This window comes from Hypanus sabinus, chromosome 24, assembly GCF_030144855.1.
Source record: "Hypanus sabinus isolate sHypSab1 chromosome 24, sHypSab1.hap1, whole genome shotgun sequence".
Lineage (NCBI taxonomy): Eukaryota > Metazoa > Chordata > Chondrichthyes > Myliobatiformes > Dasyatidae > Hypanus > Hypanus sabinus.
This window is the reverse complement of record NC_082729.1, coordinates 7,519,444-7,538,891: the sequence shown is the minus strand read 5'-3', so window position 1 is coordinate 7,538,891 and position 19,448 is coordinate 7,519,444. Positions and strand designations below refer to the sequence as shown.

At 46.3% G+C, this 19,448-nt stretch overlaps 1 protein-coding gene across 1 annotated transcript in view; it reads left to right on the top strand.

The window, feature by feature from the left end:
- si:dkey-34d22.1 (discoidin, CUB and LCCL domain-containing protein 1) overlaps nucleotides 1–19,448 on the top strand; it is a 149,925-nt gene that overhangs the window by 40,542 nt on the left and 89,935 nt on the right. The gene's annotated exons all lie outside the window — the stretch shown is intronic.

Genomic DNA, 19,448 nt, shown 5'->3' with positions numbered 1-19,448 from the left:
ACCAATCAGACACACGTTCAGAGGTCCAGCTCCTTTAAAATTTAGTTTCCTGCCAAGGAATTAGGCATCATTCACTTACCTGCTGTTTTAATTGTTTCTTGGTGCTTTTAATGTGTTTTTTAAATACCTCTTTTAAAATAAAATACATTTTAGTGGTCCCTGAATTAAAGAACTATTTAAAACTTTTAAAAAATCTTACCTAGCCTAGCAGTTAGCACAAGACTATTGCCAGAAAATACAGGAGCAGGGCATAGAATGTAGAAATCTACAGTACTTTACAGGCCCTTCAGCCCACAGTGTTGTGCTAACTATATAACCTACTCTAGAAACTGTCTAGAATTTCCCTAGCGCTTAGCCTTCTATTTTTCTAAACTCCATGTACCTAAGAGGCTTTTAAAGACCCTATTGCATCCGCTTCCACCACTGTCCCCAGCAGTGCATTCCACACACACGCCACTCTGTGTGAAAAACTTACCCCTGACATCCCCTCGGTCACTACTTCCAAGCACCTTAAAACTCTGCGCCCTTGTGTTAGCCATTTCAGCCCTGGGGGGAAAAAGCCTCCGGCTATCCACACGATCAATGCCCCTCATCATCTTATACGCCTCTGCTCCTTTGTCGCTCCAAGGAGAAAAGGTCGAGTGCACTCAACCTATTCTCATAAGGTACGCCCTCCAATCCAGACAACATCCTCGTGAATCTCCTCTGCACTCTGTGGGGAACCATGCCATTTGGGCTATAAAGTCTGCTCTGCAACTCGGGGAGTTGAAGTTCAGAGTTTAATTGTGGTGCCTTCGGTAAGAAGTTTGTACGCCCGTCCCATGAGCACACGTGTTTGTGGGTGCTCTGGTACATTAGGTTAATTGGTCCTTATAAATCGTCCTGTGATTCGGCTGACTTTAAATAAGTGGGCTGTTGGGTGGTGCGGCTCGTTGGGTCAGTGGGGTGCTGTTCCACACTGTATCTCTAAATAAACTAAAACTTTTGCCCCCGGTCGAAGGCTGTCTGAAGTTCTATGAGAGCAGTATGAGGTTCCCAGGGAGGGGTAGCACTTCTGGTGAAAGGGTTTGTCGTAAGCACTCACCTTCAGTCCGGAGCGGATGCTCAGCTCTCACCTGTGGCTCCAAGTAGCTGGCTGCATGTGACAGCGGCCACACCCCGGTACGCCGCTTCGATGGGCGGGTAAACAGGGAGAGAGTAGCCGGCAGCCTCATACCCAGGTGAGACAGAGACGTGCCTGTCCCAGCATGCGAAGTCAGCTCCGGCGGACTGGGCGGATGAGATCTACAGTGAGATCCAACGGCCGGGGAAGGCGGTTCTGCAACGCTCCGTGGAGAGCGAAGGACATGACAAGGCACGGAAGACGTCACGGTCATCCACTGCGACCAAGGACGATCCCAGTTTGTGACGCTTGGTTGTACCACTGAACCTGGACTTCTGAGGTCAAGAGAGTGGAACTACCCCAGTGAAAAGGTTTTTCCATTTTTAAAAACTCCCACACGCAGGTCACCTGTCATCTCTGCCATTGGGTGATGGGGGGGGTGTTGTTGGGGGAAATGGGGTTTAGGAGGATATCACATGTGTCCTGTCCTGGGACTGAGAGTCAGGACGGGTAGCAGAATCCATTTCGACATTGCGGAGTTTCGGTTCTTTGCTCAGCTCCCATCCTTCACTCACGCAGACTGTGGCCTCCACCCCAGGACAGGCTCCAGGGCCTAGCCCGGGCTTGCAGACATCCTGCTTCTGATTTCGAGACATGCCAATCCAGGGTCACGTTACTGTGGTTTCTAATTACGATAATTATCAGTTTGCTGCCTAGTCATGTTGCATAGTACTTTGCCACAGTAACTGCAATTATTACTGTAGTACAGACAAAACAGACAGGCAGCTTGGATATTAAACTGCAAAATCGCTAGCCTGCAGGTAACCCTTGGGCAAGGTGTAGCACCTGCTTAGACAACCCCCTCTACGATCAGGGTCACATGAAGACATGGGAGCAGGTGGTGGATGGTCGTATGAGCAGCCGGTGCACATCACAAATCCTGGTTATGTAACCACTGACGCCAGGCAGACAATCTCTGAAGAGTATTGAAAATGGCTGGGGGGGAGTCACCCGTCTTGTAAAGACACTGCCCAGAAGAGGGCAACGGCAAGCCACTTCTGTAGAGAAATTTGCCAAGGACGATTATGGTCATGGAATGACCATGACTGCCCATGTCATATGATAAGGGACATAATGAACGTAACAAATCTGCTTTTTGTGTATCTTGACCAAGGAAAGAACAGTTTTGGATTTACTGTCTTTGTAATAGTTTCATCGACGCTGCAGAAACCAATCCGAGCAGGGGGGCATAAGGTGATTGTTTGCTCTTGAGATGTGTGTCACTTTAGTTACAGATCCCTCTCCTCCTCTGACCATTCTCAAATTGGAATTGGTTTATTATTGTCGCATGTACAGTGAAAGGCTTTTCTTGCACACTGTTCCAAGAGATCATATCATCACCATTAGACAAAAAGATATAGGTGCAGAATTAGGCCATTTGGCCCATCGAGGTCTGCTCTGCCGTTTCATCATGGCTAATCCATTTTCCTCTCAGCCCCAATCTCCAGCCTTCCCACCTCATCCCTCCATGCCCTGATTAATCAGGAATCTGTCAAACTCTACCTTAAATATACCCAAAGATTTGGCCTCCACAGCCCCCTGTGTCAACGAATTCCACAGATTCACCACCCTCTGGTTAAAGAAATTCCTCCTCATCTCCATTCTAAAAGGATGTCCCTTTACTCTGAGGCTGTGTCCTCTGTTCTTAGACTCTCCCACTATCGGAAGCATCTTCTCCACATCCATTCAATCTCGACCTTTCAATGAGGCCACCTCTCATTCTTCTGAATTCCAGTGAGCAAAGGCCCAGAGCCATCAAATGCCCCTCATATGACAAACCTTTCAATCCTGGAATCATTTTTGGGAACTTCCTTTGAATCCTCTCCAATGGCAGCACGTCCTTTCTAGGTAATGTTTCCAAACTGCTCACAATACTCCGTGGGGCCTCACCAGTGCTTTATAAAGCCTTAGCATTACATCCTTGCTTTTTATATTTTAGTCCTCTCAAAATGAATGCTAATTACACAGTTCACTGAGGTAGAACAAAGGAAAGCAAAAAGGAACGGCAATGCAGAATAAAGTGTAACAGCTACAGAGAAAGAGTAGTGCAGGTAGATGAAAAGGTGCAAGATCATAACAAGGTAGATTGTGAGGTCAAGAATCTATCTTATTGCATGTAGGTGCAATCGTGGTCTTTCCATGACCATGATTGTTCATCGCAAATTTTCTACAGAAGTGGTTTGCAATTGCCGCTTTCTGGGCAGTGTCTTTATAAGACAGGTGACTTCAGCCATTATCAATACTCTTCAGAGATTGTCTGCCTGGTGTCAGTGGTCACATAACCAGGACTTGTGACCTGCACCAGTTGCTCATACGACCGTCCACCACCTGCTCCTGTGGCTTCACAATACCATGATTGGGTGCTACATCTCGGCCAAAGGTGTCCTGCAGGCTAGTGGAGGGACAGAGCACCTTACATCTCCTCTGGTGGAGACGTATCTTCGCTCCGCTTCCCACTTATAGCCCTTGCAAACCATTGAATTGTGACAGCAGGGCAGAAGTTACCCTTGACCTTTGGGCTTTCCGGCTTCTGTATCTAAAGCCCTTTGGCAGCTGGGAGAAGAGGAAACGTCGGGTGGATTTTGCTGGCGGTTTTACAGAAGCAGCCGGGAGCATAGAGTGAACCGTGTAAGGGAGGCTGCTTTCTGCGATATGCTAAGCTGCGACCATGAATGATTTCTCTACACTGATCCCATTTACTGGCAGATAGACCGCAGTTCTGGACCACTAATCTGTAGACAAACGCCTGAGTCGTACCATGACAAGTCAGAACTAGAAAATCGAGTGGTTTAAATGTCTGCATAAAATCTCCAGAAACTTTTGGTTGGCTTCAAACCCCACATCTAGTGCACAAGTTCAAGGGAACAACTCGTGTGTCTTTATGGTCTTATGGTCTTTAGCCAGTTTGGTCTCTGTGTGACGCCAGGCAGCATGAGCTGCTGTTGGAAGGCCCCTGTAGTCGAGCGACCTTCCCCTCTCTCTCTCAATGGTGAGTGAGAGTCTGTTGGTCCTTGGGGTGGGGTTTGCTTGGACAAGCAACAGGGAAGATTATAATATGGAAACAGCCAGCTGTTGGTCTTCCCTCTAGTCTGTTCCAGGAGCGACAACGTGTTGGGATGGGCAGTAGTTCTTGATGGACTCCAGCTTGTGTTCTCTTTCAGGGACTTTGCCGTTGCTTGCATGGTTGGTGGTGGGAGTTTGTTCATGCTTTTGCAGGAGGGGGAGGGTTGATACTTCTGCTGCTGCTTGTATGTGGGAGGGGTGGGGTGGGAGTTTGGGGCACTAATGTTTCTGTTATTCATTCTTTGGGGTTCTTTGTTTCGTGGATGCCTGTGAGGAGTAATAATTTCAAGTTTAATACAGGTCCACGATCCCTTATCTGAAATCCTTGGAGCCAGTTGCATTTCAGAATTCAGAATTTTTCAGATTTCAGAATCCCTCCTTATTGGTTCTGGGACCCCCTGCCCTCGCAGATACTAAAAAACATGTATGCTCAAGTCTCTTATTTAACCTGACTCAGTGTGGGTGGACTTTAGGACCCGGCAGAGCTCCAGACCCACGCACATCTTCCTGTATACTTTAAATCATCTTTAGATTACTTAATGTAAATGCTAAGTAAATAGTAGTTATACTGTATTGTTTAGGGAATAATGACAAGAAAAAAAAATTATTTCCAACAAAAATATTCAATAAAACATAAAACTATTCAGTAACTTGTCTTTCTGTTTCTTTAAATCATATACAGTGGTAGTTCCGACACCATATTCTTCAGTAAGACGCCGCACAGACACACCATGATCAAGCTTCTGCAATAACTCCACTTTCTGCGTTATTGATAATGATAGATGCTTCCTTCTCTTTTTCTCATTGTTACCCATAGGGGTATCTGCAGCTCCTTTTGACATTTTCACAGTGAAATTAAACACAAAGTCAACAGTAAACACAAAATACCAGTGAACAGCAAATGCACGTGTAACCAGTACGAGCGCGGAGCCACAACCGACGTCTGGCGGCCCCTGCTGGTGCTACCACGTCACACCTGGATGACGGTCAGCTGTTGGCGACAAAAGCTTCGGTTTTCGGAGCTTTTTGGATTTCAGAATTTCGGATAAGGGATTGTGGACCTGTACTGCATACATTCTCTGATATTAAATTGATCCCATTTTAACCATTTGGGTTAAGATGTCCCCACAGGTCAGGGTTAACAACAAGTGAGCAGTAAATATCGGCACTGCAGGAATGCAGGCATATCGCATGGACAAATAAATCATCATAATCCAGGCTAAATGCTCGCATTGTACATGAGCACTCAATGATTAGTTGTGATTGCTAATATGCTGAGTATTTGAGGCTTGGATTCCATTAGCTAACCAGATAGTCTAGAAATCAGCAGCAGATACCAGACAAAGCCACAAGATGAAACTATTTAGTCTGCAGAACATTACATCAAAATACCAACATAAAGCATGGGCACATATACACAGGTCAGTTGTTGCCTCTGTCTGGTAAACCACTTCGACAAGCACTTAGCATGACACCATTGTTTAGTGTACCGGCATTGATGTCCCAATCAATTAAAGGCCAGAAAGCAAACATCTAGCATATTGGTAGACTAGTTCATCATCTTCTGTTTGATAAAACATCCTTTCTTTGAGAGGAGCAGTTAAGTTGCTAATATGTTAGTTTGGAAAAGGGTGGAATTATTAACACTGCACAGAAATTTTTTTCGAAAGTGGTGCTTCCTCAGCAATATTATGTGGTTATGATAGACCTCTTGAAGCTGAGCACCTGCCTTGTGGTTATCTGAGAGCCTCTTCATGTGCTTATCTAAGTGCCTCTTCAGCTCCTCTGTCATGTTTGGCTCCATCACCACCCCAGGCACCCACCACTCTCTCTGCAAAACACACCGGGCAGCAAATGTTTTGGGAGAAGTTGCTTCCTCAGATGTTTTGTTTTGTTTGTGACAGACCGCTTGAAGCTGAACACAAATATAATTTCAGATGGCTTGCATCACGTAGGAACTTGGAGAAACAATAAACCAACTTTTACTGAATATAATGTGTTTAGTTACGTAACAGTGCTGATGCTTTGCGACAGTTCAGCTAAGCTAAAAATGTTTTGGTGATGATTTTTCATTAGTATGCAGTATCTGAGGCTTCTCACTTAAGTGTCCAACAATAATCAGCCAGCATTGATGGATTCCTGTTGCCCTGATACCGTTTCTCCGTGACCGCAATGTCCTGGTGAAACCTTACACCGTGCTCGTCACTGACAGCGCCAAGATTTGCAGGGAAGAAGTCTAAATGGGAAAGCAGAAAATGAGTCTTTAGTGACAAGTTGCACTTCATGGTTTTGTCCGCCTGAAGCATGTTGTCAACCAGCTGCATGTAGTTTGACGCTCTGTAGTTGCCAAGAAAATTTTCAACGACATCCTTGAATGCCTTCCATGTGATTTTCTCCGGTCCCACGAGAAGTTCTTTGAATTGCCTGTGATTGATGACCTGTTTGATACGTACTTGCTGTCTGTTATGCCGCTGGTGTTTAGGGTGACAGTGATGGTCCTCCATCTCTGGTGGTGTTCAGGGCTTCCTCTTGAATTTTGCCTCTGTCAGTCACGCAAGTCCAGATGGAGGCTCAGGAATACCGTCACACTCAGATGTAGAAGGATTCTTCACTGCTGTTTCCATAACAATTTTCTTCTACCAGTCAGGGTTGTTAGCCCTGAGCTGAACCCCCAAACCAGGAGGACTGGTGGACCACTCTTAGTCTGACCTCTATCCTTTGCAACACACACAGCAGGAACTCAGCAGGCCAGGCAGCATCTATGGAAAAGAGTAAACAGTCAACCTTTCAGGCCGAGATTCTTCATCAGGACTGAAGAAAAGAGATGAGAAATCAGAGTACGAAGGTAGGGGGTGGGGAGGAAAAAATACAAGGTGGTAGGTGATAGGTGAGACTGGGAGAGGGGGAGTGGGTGAAGTAAAGAGCTGGGAAGTCAATTGGTGAAAGAGATAAATGGCTGGAGAAGGGGGAATCAGATAAGAGAGTTCAGACGACCATGGAAGAAAGGGAAGGGGGAGGAGCACCAGAGGGAGGTGATGGGCAGGTGAGGAGATAAAGTGTGAGAGGGAAACGAGAAAGAGGAAGGGAGGGGTGGAGCCATTACCGGAGGTTCGAGATATTGATGTTCGTGCCATCAGGTTGGAGGCTACCCAGACGGATTATAAGGCGTTGCTGCTCCAACCCGAGTGTGGCCTCATCACGGCAGGTGAGGAGGTCATTGGGCTGACATGTCGGAATGGGAATGGGAAGTGGAATGAAAATGGGTGGTGACTGGGAGATCCTGCTTTTCCTGGTGGACAGAGCCGAGGTCGAAGCGGTTTCCCAATCTATGTCGGGCGTCACCGATATACAGGAGGCCGCACTGGACTCAGTAGGTGACCCCAACAGACTCTCAGGTGAAGTGTAGGGGCAGGTGTAGTACTTCTCTGCTTGCAAGGGTTAAGTGCCAGGAGGGAGATCAGTGGGGAGGGACAATTGGACAAAGGAATCGCGTAGGGTGCGGTCCCTGCGGAGAGCAGAAAGTGAGGCGGAGGGAAAAGTGCACTTGCTGGTGGGATCCTGCTGGAGATGGCGGGAAGTTATGGAGAATTATGTGCTGGACGTGGAGGCTGGTAGTTGAGGACAAGAGGAATCCTATCCCTGCTAGGGTGGCGAGAGGATAGGGTGAGGGCAGATGTGTGCAAAATGGAAGAGATGAGGGCGAGGGCAGCAATGATGGTGGAGGAAGGGAAGCCCCTTTCTTTGACAGAGGAGGACACCTCCTTAGTTCTGGACCTATCAGGCAAAGAGCCAAAGCATAAGAATCTGGACAACGTAGCTCTCCATGTCATTGAAGCACACAAGCCCCCAAACCTCAACAAAGTTTTGGCTCTCTGGGAGGAATTAATATCGACTCCCCACCCTCCTCCAGGCACCAATAACTAACACAAAGGGGGCATAATTTTAAAACGATTGGAGGAATACATGAAGGGCAATTGCAGAGGTAGTTTTTTTTTTAACAGAGTGGAGGGTGCATGGAACTCACTGCCGGGGATGGTTTTGGAGGCAAACACATCAGGGAGCTGTTGATAGTGTAGGGGTTAGCACAGTGCTTTACAGTACCAGTGACCTGGGTGCAGAGATGAGGAGGAATTTCTTTTGCCAGAGAATGGTGAATTTGTTGCCACAGGTGGTCGAGGAAGCCAAGTCATTGGATATTTTTAAGGCAGAGATTGATAGATTCTTGATTAGTCAGGGCATGAGGGATATGGGGAGAAGGCAGGAGATTGGGGCTGTGAGAGAAAATGGATCAGCCATGATGAAATGGCAGAGCAGACTCGATGGGCTGAATGGTCTAATTCTGCTCCAATGTCTTATGAGTCCAGGTGAGATGGAGGAGATAAGCAGTTGAGGGAGTGAGTGAGAATGATGTAAGGAGCTGGGAGGTGATCGGTGGAAGTGGCAAAGGGCTGAAGAAGATGGAACCTGAGAGGAGGGGATGGGGGAGCATGAACTAGGAGGAAGGTGAGGAGGGGAACTGTTTGGAGGAATGTGGATGATGGGCCAATGGGCGGGGTGGGGGAGGGGGAAGAAATGCCCTTGGGATGAGGTGAAATGGGGGAAATGAGAAGAGAGTGGTTACCAGAAGTTAGATAAACCAATGTTTGTGGCTACCAGGGGATCCCAGCCGGGGGTCCAGGGACCTTTTGCTTATTGGTATTGGTCCATGGCACAAAAAAGCCTTGGACTCCACGACGGAGTATGAAGTGCTGTTCCTCAACTTGTCAGTGGAGGAGGCAATGGACAGACATGTCAACCACGGCCCCTTCTTTTCACAGTTATTTTATTGGTTCAGTTAACTCCTACCTCAGCCCCAATGCCAATCTACCCTCACTTCCCCAGCTTCCGATGGCCCCAAATGTCCGCCAACGTTAGTCACAAATATACTCCAGTGCAAAGCATTTGTGACAGTCTGTGGAAGGAATTCCAAAGATTCCTGTGCCTGTGAAGGAATTTCTCCTCACCTCTGTTCTAAGTCAGTCAGTGGCTTATCGCGTGACTTTTGTTCCTTATTTCTGATGCTGCAATTTAACAAAAGAGCTTTTTGTTATATTGCCTGTCAACAACTTTGAGGACTTTAGTTGTAGGTTTAGGACAGCCCAGAAGCAGGTCCTTCTGCCCATCTCATCCATGCAAACCAAGCTGCACATCTAAATCCTTCTGAAGGGTTTTGGGCCGAAACGTCGACTGTGCTTTTTTCCACAGCTGCTGCCTGGCCTGCTGAGTTCCTCCAGCATTTTTTGTGTGTTGCTTGGGTTTCCAGCACCTGCAGATTTTCTCTCGTTTGACATCTGAATCAGCCCCGCTTGCCAGTATTTCATCAATTCCCTCTCTTCTGCATGTACCCAATATGCCAGCTGGTGGTGTAATGGCATCAACACTGGACTTTGAGGTGAATGTTCCCAGATTCGAATCCAGCCAGCTCCTTGCACACTGGGTTGAGTGTTAAGCTAGCAACTCAGCCTCATAAAAATACAGACAAATGCTAAAGAAACGGTAGGGTTTCTGTCCAATGAGACACAAGGTTAGGAGCCCATTTTTAAGTACGTGGGTTATGACTGAAGGAAAAATATGGCTGGAGTTGCTTACAAGAGAAAATCTGCAGATGCTGGATATCCAAAAAACACACGCAAAATGCTGGAGGAACTCAGCAGGCCAGGCAGCATCTGTGGAAAAGAGTAAACAGTCGACACTTCAGGCCAAGGGTCTTGACTCTGCAGGCCCGGAGCATCGACTATTTACACTTTTCCATAGATGCTGCCTGCCGGCTGAGTTCCTCCAGCATTTTGTGCGCGTGTTGGCTGGAGTCGCTTAGCACTTTCATGCAAGTGTGTGTCTATTCAATGTGTCAAAAAATCAAACTTACAAAAATTAGCAGAAGTAGAGAAAAGAAAGCAGCCAATATTTATGAAAAGCTATTAGACCATAGAAAAAGTTGTAGAATTAGGCCATTTGGCCCATCGAGTCTTCTCTGCAATTTCATCATGGCTAATCCATTTTCCCGCTCAGCCCCAGTCTCCTGCTTTCTCCCCGTAACCCTTCAAGCCCTGACTAATCAAGAATTTATTAATCTCTACGTTAACTATACCCAATGACTTGGTCTCCACCGTCTCCTGTAGCAACGAATTCCACAGATTCACCATTCTCTGGCTAAAGAAATTCTTTCTCATCTCCATTACAAATGGGCATCTCTCTACTCTGAAGCTGTGCCCTCTGGTCTTAGACTCCCCCACCATAGGAAACATCCTCTCCACATCCTCTCTATCGAGGCCTTTCAACACTCGATAGGTTTCAGAGAGAGGTGGCTGCAGGGACTGCACTGCCAGGGGTGGTGGCTGAGGCAGGTATACTGGGGGCATTAGAGAAACTCTTAGATAGGCATATGGATGATAGAAAAATGGAGGGTATGCAGGAGGGAAGTGTTAAATTGAGAGTAGAGTAGGTTAAAAGATGAGCACAACACTTCAGGCTGAATGGCCTGTACTGGGCTTTGATGTCCTGCGTTATAAGTCTCTATTCTCAACAACAATTTGAAAAGAAGGAAAAGGAAACACCCTCTCCACCTCCACTCTATCCAAGGCTTTTCAATATTCAACAGGTTTCAATGAGGTCACACCTCATTCTTCTGAATTCTAGTGAATAGAGTACCAGAGCCATCAAATGCCCCTCTTATGGTAAGCCTTTCTACCCCAGAATAATTTTCATGGACCTCCTTTGAACAGTTCTAATAGCTACCAGAAAACAGAACAAATAGCTCCATATTTTATCCAGGATGAACTTCCATCTGTCTTGATATCTCTCCCCTCTCTCCCTCTCCCTATATCCCCCCTCCCCTGCCTCCCTGGATTAGAGAGGGTTCCAGGGAGGTTCACAAAAATGATTCCAGGATTGAAAGGCTTGTCAAAATTATGAGGGGTACAGATGGGGTAAATACAAACAGGTATTTTTCCACTGAGTTTGGGTGGGATTACAGCCAGAAGTCTTGGGTTAAGGGTGAAAGGTGAATGGTTTAAGGGGAACGTGGGAAAACTTCTTCACACAGAGGAATGAGCTGTCAGCACAAGTGGTTAAGATTGGATAGGTACATGGATAGTTGGGGTATGGAGGGCTATGGTCCCTGTGCAAGTCAATGGGAATAGCCAGTTTAAATGGTTTGAATAACACACACAAACTGCTGGTGGAACACAACAGGCTAGGCAGCATCTATAGGGAGAAGCACTGTCGACGTTTCGGGCTGAGACCCTTCATCAGGACTAACCGTAAGATAGTAAGAAATTTGAAAGTAGTGGGGGAGGGGGAAATGCAAAATCATTAAATGGTTAATTTAATTTAATTAAATTAAATGGTTTGACATGGGCTAGAGGGGCCAAAGGGCCCTTTTCTGTACTGTACTTTCTATGACTCCGGGGTCTTTGGTTGTTTGGGGTCTTTCAACATCAGACAGGCTTGACCAGGAGACCCAGCCAGGGTTGATCAGGCTTGTGTCCCAGCAGGATCGATCCAGGGGTCACACCTCTTGGTCCACAGCCATCTGGGGGCTCGCCCAGCAGCCTCTGTGTCGATCCTGATGGCCCTTTCCTTTGCAGCCCACCCCCCAGTATTGCCAAGGAGGGAGTAGGTTCTGCCCAGTGGGCCGCCAGCAGAACCTTTACACCCCGCCTCTGTAGGCTCACATCGTTCCCTCCACCCCTCTCTCTGGCACTGCTCTACCAGCTCCTGGTTTCTCACTCTCCGATTAGCTAGACAGCTTTTAAGAAAATGCTCAGTGCATAATTTGTAAATTTATTCACATTTTCTTGCTGGAACAATTCAGTTTTGTGTGGGAGGCTCTGTAAATCTCAAAAGAAAATGAAAAACAGGAGGCTTAAATCACGTTTCTATGTTAAACAAGAAACACTAATTCATAAAATATGTAATAACAACTGCTTTGCACAGGTAGATAATTCTGTGACTGTAGAAAATTAATTCATGATCATAGCATGCTCGTAAATTACTGGTCTCTCAATGGCATGTAATCTGAAATAACATTTTAAGTCGACATCAAATCTCAGGCAAATTCACAAACATCAAAGTTCTAAGTATGTTTATTATCAAATTATACAACCTTCAGATACTTCTGCCTGCGGGCTGCCACAAAGTAAGAAACCTAAAAGAACCCAACTTTAATAAGAAAAAGACTAACACCCAGAGAGAAAAAATACACAAATCGTGCACACAGTAAAAGGAAGGAATTGCATTCAGAACAAAAATGGGTTCATAGACCTGGAGTAGGCCTCAGTTCAACAGAAGGTGAGGCAAATCACCATGAAGCTCGCAGATTCGGAACCTAGTGCAGCGCCGAGCGAGCGGATTTAGCCCAACCCTCCCCTCCGCTCCTGACATCCTGCCTTCTGAGCCTCCCTTGGCCAGCATTTAAACCGTCCACGTAAAGGGTCATCCCCCACACCAGGACTTGGGGCCCCGCCATAGCAACCGGCTTTAGGCCTGGACCCCTCTGCCATGATCCGGCCCATACTTGACCATTCAAAATCGGTTGGGTCCCTAGATCGATCCAAGCTTGCTCCCGGTTTAGGTGAGTGATGCTAAACCGTGCATTTTCCCTTTGTCCATGAATAGAAGATATGGGACAGGGATGTAGATATAGCTGCAACTGCTTTGAGTGGGAATGGCTGTGACAAGAGAACATGATGGTATGGAAATTAGTGCGTCTTCCACCTGGATCCATGGGTCTAGTATTAACTCTGTCGAATGACCTCTCATCCTCCTTCACTCCGAAGAGAAAAGCTCCAGCTCACACAATCTTTCCTTATCAAACATGCTCTCTAGACCAGGTAGCATCCTAGTTAAATCTTCTCTGCACCCTCTCTAAAGCTTCCACATCTTTCCTATAACAAGCCTACCAGAACCGAACACAATGTTCCAAGTGTGGCCTAACCAAGGTTTTATAGATCTGCAACATGACCTCATGGCTCCTGAACTCAGACCCCAACTAACACATCTTAACCAGCCTATCAACTTGCGCAGCAGCTCTGAGAGATCTATATACATGGACCCCAAGATCCCTCTGTTCCTCCACACTGCTAATAACCTCACTATTAACCCTGTACTCTGCCTTCAAGTTCAAACTTCAATGAATAAGGATAAAGCTTCTCAGTTCCCCCAATATCTTCTAAGTCATTCTGTGGACTTTTGTGTGACTGCCAAAGAAAGAAATGCAAAGTTCAAAGTAAATTCATTCTCGAAGTACATATGCATATGTCTCCTCATACAACCCTGAAATTTGTTTTCTTGCAGGCATACAAGAAAATGCAAGCATTCACGGTAGAAATACAATAGAATCAATGAAAAACTACACGCAAATAAAGATTGACAAGCAAACAATCTGCAAAAGAAGGCTAATTGTGCAAATTCATAATAAGTACTACTAATAATATTGAGAACGTGTGGTAGAGTTCTTGAAAGAGAGTCCATTGTATGTGGGATCAGTTCAGCATTGAGATGAGCGAAGCTATCCACACTAGTCCAGGAGCCTGATGGTCTTCGAGGATTATAACTGTTCATGAACTGAGAGGCCTGATGATTTTATCATTGTGCATTGAATGTTTTGGTAAAGTTCTTGTAACAGCCTATAAGTCTGTCGCCTCACTCCAGGAGTGAAGTTGTGATATGGCCTTGGTTAGTGATCAGCCGTCTAATGAGGAGGCAGGTCACGCCTGTCAGATTGTTGTTGTGTTTAGGTCAGGAGGAGACATAGGTCTGTTGGCTTGTCGGTTTTATCTATTTGTTTGTTTGTTTGTTTATTTATTTATTGAGGCACAGAGCAGAGAAGGCCCTTTTTGCCCTTCGATTCACGCTGCCCAGCAATCCCCTGATTTAACCCTAGCCTAATCACTTGACAATTTGCAATGACCAATTACCGACCAACCGGTACGCCTTTGGACTGTGGGAGGAAACTGGAGTACCCGGAGGAAACCCACATGGTCAAGGAGAGAACGTACAAACTCCTTACAGGGAGCAGTGGGAATTGAACCCGGGTCACTGGTACTACAAAGTGTTGTTTTAACCACTATGCTACCATGCTGCCCTAGATATAGGACAGAACAGTAGCATAGTGGTTAGCATAACGCCTTGCAATGCCAGAGATCAGGGGTTCAATACCCATAAGGTGTTTGTACATTCTCGCCGTGACCATGTGGGTTTCCTCCGAGTGCTCCAGTTTCCTCCCACAGTCCAAAGACGTATGGGTTAGGGCTGGTGAGTTCTGGGCATGCTCTGTTGGCATGAGAGCTTGGTGACACTTGTGGGCTGCCCCCAGTGCAGTCTTCGGACTGTGTTGGTTGTTGAAGTAACCAACACAGTTCACTGCACGTTTTGATGTTTCAATGTACATATGACGAATAAAGCTAGTCTCTAACTGAGAGAACATGCTCCATTGGGATCTTTTCAGGATGATGCCTTCAAATTGTGCTGAGGCAGGGGTTATGATGGGGTCACTTCCAAGTGGCCAGAGGATGCCACCAGCCATCCGAACACCATTGCATCCAAATGTTGCATTACGTGATGCTGACCAGCACCACACACGTTCAAGGTCACCATTTTGCTTAATGCACAGAATAACCCACACTGAAACACAAAGGACTTTGACCTGAACAGCATATGCTCAATTTTACCTCACAACTTTATTTTTTTATACTAATTTGATCGTGCAGCACACAAAAACCTGGTTGTGTGTCTTCAGTTCTTCTCAATTCAAATTTGGTGCTGCAAACATCATTTGGTATTCTGTTGAAGGAGTGTAGAAGAGACTTGGTACAAAGGACGACTGTGGTTAAAGACCGGATGACATCCCCAGGTCGGCAAGTCATTGGCAGGTTCCAAGATCCATGCAGGCAGTAAACACGAGGGAAAGTGACCCCGAAGGCACACAAATCGGTGAGACCAGAGTCTGAGGCCTAGTGTTCAGGGTCCCGGTCATCAGAGAGGTAGGCATTCGAGGCCTGGAATTTGGGATCCTCATCCTAGGTCCTCACTCATTATCGGCAAGTTCTGGGGTCAGTACCAAAGACTGAAGTGTGGATCGATTTGAATTCGAAGCCCAATGTCTGTAAATGCACCGGAAGCCGGAGATGGCCTGTCTGGGGTTGGAAGACTGTGTATCTACATGGATGGGAGGGAGAAATGGGACATGATTTTGCCGGTGTTGTTTTGGTGCTTTGAATAGGTTCTGTTTCATCGTCTTCTGGATTGTTCTGAGCATTGTGGGTGTGCGATGTTGGCACTGGAAATGTGTGACAACACTTGAGGTCTGCCCCCAGCACCTCCTCAGGTGTGATGGCTGTTAAAACAAACAGCGCATTTCACAGCATGTTTCGATCTACCCGTGATTGATAATCCGAGTCGTGCCAGTTTTCAAGCTGATAATCAACATCCCTAAGAAACCCAGTCATTGCTGTCGGTGGGAATTCACTTCATCGAGCACCTCCAAAAGCAGAAATTCCCGGTGGCCAGATATTTTAATTCCCATTCCAAATCCGATATGTCGGTCCATGGCCTCCTCTCGTGCCACGATGAGGCCACCCTTAGGGTGGGGGGGTGCAACATCTGGGTAGCCTCCAACCTGATGGTATGAATATCGATTTCTCTTTCTGGTTAAAAAGAAATCCCTCCCTCCCCCTCTCCCTCCATGCTGCCTGTAAAGAGTTTGTACGTTCTCCCTGTGACAGTGTGGGCTTCCTCCGGGTGCTCCGTTTTCCAAAGCTGGTTAATTGGTCATTGTAAATTGTCCCATTATTCGGCTGAGATTAAATTGGGGGCTAGCTGGGCAGCATGGCTCGAAAGGCTGGAAGGGCCTATTCCACTCTGTATCTCGCTTAATTAATAATAAATCAATATATACACTCCCCGCTCTGGCCTCTCACTTCTTCTTACCTGCCTCTCACCAGCCCCTGGGTCCCCTCCTCCTCCTTCCCTTTCTCCTATGGTCCACTCTCCTCTCCTATCAGATTCCTTCCTCTCCAGCCCTTGGACTTTCCCTCCCACCTGGCTTCCCTTACCTCCGTCCCCTCTTCCCACCTTTTTATTCTGGTTTCTTCCTCCTTCCTTTACAGTCCTGGAGAAGGGTCTCAGCCCGAAACACCAACTGTTCACCCATTTCCGCAGAGGCTGCCTGACCCGCCGAGTTCCTCCGGCATTTTGTGTGAGTGGCTCTGGATTTCCAGCATCTACAGACTTTCTTGGGTCTGTGACTTGCTGTGCACTGCCGTGTTTCGTATGCAGTAAATGATTGTGCCCGTAATTTGCCTTCAAGTGCTACTGTGTAAGCTGAGTTCACGTTTGTTCTCCAGGGCTTTATTTAACTGACCGGTCACCCACCTTAATCACTTCTGCAGTAAAATTGAAATCACTGATTTACAGCTAACAGCTTTGGAAGGTCACACAAATCAAATCTGCCCACGCAGCAGCTGTTAAAAGTTGTGCGGTAACTCTCGTCCTACGTGGCAAAAGATGTTGTGCTATCGTACCGACTCCAGTATTGATATTGGTTTATTATTGTCGCGGTGAGAAGTCAAGTCAAATTTATTGTCATTTAACTATATATATGTATGCCATCAAATGAGACAAAGTTTCTCTGGACCAGGGTGTAAAGCACATAACAAACGCACATCATGCAATAACTTGGGAAAGTAAGAATTAAATCTAGAAAAGGCTTGAGATACGAGGGGTGTTCGATGGCTCTCGGCCTGTACTCACTGGAATTCAGAAGAATGAGGGGACATTGAAACCTCTCAAATATTGAAAGGCCTCGATGAAGTAGATGTGCAGAAGATGTTTCCTGTGCTTGGGGTCCAAGACCAGAGCCTCAGAATAGAGGGTGTCCTTTTAGGATGGAGATGAGGAGGAATTTCTTTCGCCAGAGAGTGGTGAAGTTGTGGAATTCGTTGCCATGAGTGGCTGTGGAGGCCAAGTCAATTGGGTATATTTAAGGCAGAGGTTGATAGGTCTCGATTGTTCAGGGCATGAAGGAATACATGGAGAAGGCAGGAGATTGGCGTTGAGAGGGAAATTGGATCAGCCATGATGAAATGGCAGAGCAGACTCAATGGGCCAAATGGCCTAATTCTGCTCCTATATCATTGTTGAAATGAATTACACATTGATAAACAAAGTAAAGTGCATAAATTAAATATTGTAAGGTACAGAACAGATTGACTGGTGACACTTTGAATGTGATGCGGTAGAGAGTTCAGAATCCTAATGGCCTGAGGGAAGAAATTATTTCCCATCCTGACTGTTCTTGTTTTTATTCATCAGAGTCTCATGCCTGATGGTAGAAAATCAAAGAGGATGCTGGATGGATGGGTGGGATACTTGATCATACTAAGGGCCCTGATAAATGTCCCCGATGGATGGAAAAGCTTGCCTTGCTCTTCATCCAGATGAATTCATTATGTTGGTACATTGAAAAGAACTAAATATTAGGATAGAAGTCGTGAGTAAATCTACAGGGTGAAACTTGCAATGAGTTGCCACGCTCTAGTGCCTTTTTGCATCTATCTATCCATCCGTCTGCCCGTCTAACTATCCATCCGTCTGTCTATCTGCCCATCAGTCTGGCCGTCTATCCATCTGTCTGTGTGTCCACCTGTCTGTCTGTCCATCCATCTATCTATCCATCTATCTACCTGTCTGTCTGTCTATCTCTATCCATTATATATCTATCTATCTATCTGTCCTTCTATCAGTCTGTTTGTCTATCTACCTATCTATCTGTCTATCTCTATCCATCTATTTATCTATGTATCTATATCAATGTCTGTCCATCTATCGCTATATCTATCTGTCTCTGTCTATTTTCTGTCTATCTATCTATACCCATTTGTCTGTCTGTCTCTGTCTACCTATCTCATCCCTTTTATCTCTTACCTCACCTGTCTCATCGGTCTTATGAGAGCTGCAGTATCGCAGGTTCAGAGACCCTGGTTCGGTCCTGGGCCCAGGTGCTCTCTGCACAGTCCCCCTGCGGCCGCTTGGCCTGGTCCTGTTCCCTCCCCCATCTGATTTGGTAGTTTAATTAGCCACTGTGAATGGGCCCTGGTATGTGGGACCTGGAGGAGTAGATTGGAATGTGGGGAGAATAGCGTTCATTGTTGTCACATGCACCAAGGCGCAGTGTAAAGCTTTTGCTCTGCACGCCATCGTTCTGTGCATCAGTACATTGAGGTAGACCCAAAGGAGAATGGAGTGAAGAATATTAGTGTTAGTGTTATTGACAAAGTGTCCTGCTGGTAGACAAATACCACCATCACGTAGATTGGAAGATCAAGTTCATCTTTGTTAACACAAGACACCGAGGCAATATTAGGCCATCATTCCATCATGGCTGATTTATTATCCCTCTCAGCCCCATTCTCCTGCCTTATCCTCATAACCCTTGACTCCCTTACTAATTAAGAACCTATCAACCTCTGCTTTAAGTGTACCCAACAACCACCGCCACGGCTGTCTGTGGCAACAAATTTAACAGATTCGCCACGCTCTAGCTAAAGAAATTCTTCCTCATCCCTGTTCTAAAGGGACATCTCTCTCATCTGAGGCTGCGTCCTCTGGTCCTGGACTCCCCCCACTACAGGAAACACCCTCTCTATCTTGGCCTAAATATTTGATACGTTTCAATGAGATCCCTCGCCCAATCTTCTAAACACCAGCGACTTGAGGCCCACAGCCATCAAAGCCTTTCATTCTCAGGATCATTCTTCTGAACCCCCTTCCACAGCCAGCACATTCTTTCTTAGAAGAGGGGCGCAAATCTGATGTCAACACTCAGTCTGGCCAATGCTTCATAAAGCCTCAGCATTACATCCTGGCTTTTATATTCTAATCCTCTCAAATGATACTAAACCGTACATTTTCCCTTTATGGACCTTTGCATATTTTCATTGAAACAGATGTGGTCACATATGGTAATTCTGATTTCTCCGAGTGAAAATAGTATTTCCCTCTCTCTCCTCTCTTCTGTCCCTACACTGGCCTCTGACCTCTTCTCGCCAGCCTATCGCCCCCCCCCCTCCCCCGGGTCCCCCTTCCCTTTCTCCTCTTTAATCAGATTCCTTCCTCTCCAGCTCTTGACCTTTCCCACCCACCCAGCTTCATCTATCACCTTCCAGCTATCCTCCTTCCCCACCCC